General features: G+C 39.6%; 1 non-coding gene across 1 annotated transcript; it reads left to right on the forward strand.

Moving 5' to 3' along the window:
* The first annotated feature begins 941 nt into the window (after window positions 1-941).
* LOC112704451 (small nucleolar RNA R71) lies at window positions 942-1,047 on the forward strand. Its single transcript, XR_003155076.1, has one exon. It is a non-coding gene; the product is annotated as a small nucleolar RNA R71 (small nucleolar RNA).
* The last annotated feature ends 357 nt before the right edge of the window (window positions 1,048-1,404 follow it).

Below are 1,404 nucleotides of genomic sequence, written 5' to 3' on the forward strand. Positions count from 1 at the left end.
TGGGCGTTAGTGACAGACGCAAAAGAATCAATGGATTCTATTCCAACCTGATTGAGAACCGACAGATGATTAGCCGTGCTGTGACAGAGCATAGGAACGTTTTCACTGAGAGGATGGGAGGTAGCCATTGACAACGGTGACACCCTACATAGAGCTTGCCATGGAAGGAACCCTGCGTGTGGGAAGAGGACATCAAGGAAAAGTAGAAATTCAACGGACCAAGCATCTCCAAAACTCCAACATATTTCTCATTACTGCACACCAAGTAACGATTTGATTCTTTTTTATTTTTCTAATAATTTTAAATACTTTGACTTCTTACAATTAAATCCAAATAATCTTATTGGCCTCCTGACTAAGATTAATAAAATAAACATTGATTGCTTCAAACTAATAATCTCCGTGGGATCGACCCTTACTCACGTAAGGTATTACTTGGACGACCCAGTGCACTTGCTGGTTAGTTGTGCGGATTACAAATTCGTGCACCATCAGTCAGGGTTGTAAGTTTTTGAAAACGGATCATTCTCTGGCTTTGAGGAATGTCCCATGAAATTTACTTGCCCAGTGAATGGACGGACTTCTTTGAATAATTCACACCCTTCACTTTGATGTACCCCTCCACACAAGTCACATGTAGCTTGTATTCCAATGACTAAAACTTGCCTCTGTTATAGTTGTATTGTGAATGAGAAGATTTGTTAAGACATAATTCTATTTTGTGCTATGATCGTATACATGGTGTCCAATTCCATCACTCCTTTTTTTTGTGGTTTTTTCGGATGAGTACATGAAATTATTGGCTGCCACTATTTCGATCAGCTCCAATACTTCTTCAGGTGTCTTTTTATGTAATGAACCTCTTGTCGATGAGTCGATCATGGTTCTTGAGGCTTTTGAGACTCCATCATAAAAAGTTTAAATTTGCATCCACTCAGGGAAAGTATGATGTGGGCATTTTTTGAGCATCTCCTTGTATCTTTCTCATGCTTCATAGAGTGATTCCCCATTCTTTTGGGAGAAGGAATTTATGTTATTCCTCAACCGAGCCAACTTCTAGAGTGAGAAATATTTAGTTAGAAAATTTGTTAACTAAATCCTCCTATGATGTTCTGCTACACAGAGGTTGAGCTTGAAGCCATTGCTTATTTCTATCTCTCAAAGAGAATGGAAATAGTTGTAACTGAATGGCTTCGGGACTAACTCCATTACTCTTTATCATGTTGCATAGTTGCAGAAAACTAGCTTTGTGGACATTAGGATCCTCTAGAGGCTATCACTGAAATGATCTTGCTGCATGGTGTACGAAATTGCAATCACACTTGCAATTCTGCACAACTAACCAGCAAGTGCACTGGGTCGTCCAAGTAAAACCTTACGTGAGTAAGGGTCGATCCCACGGAG

Source organism: Arachis hypogaea, chromosome 7, assembly GCF_003086295.3.
Source record: "Arachis hypogaea cultivar Tifrunner chromosome 7, arahy.Tifrunner.gnm2.J5K5, whole genome shotgun sequence".
NCBI classification, from domain to species: Eukaryota; Viridiplantae; Streptophyta; class Magnoliopsida; order Fabales; family Fabaceae; genus Arachis; species Arachis hypogaea.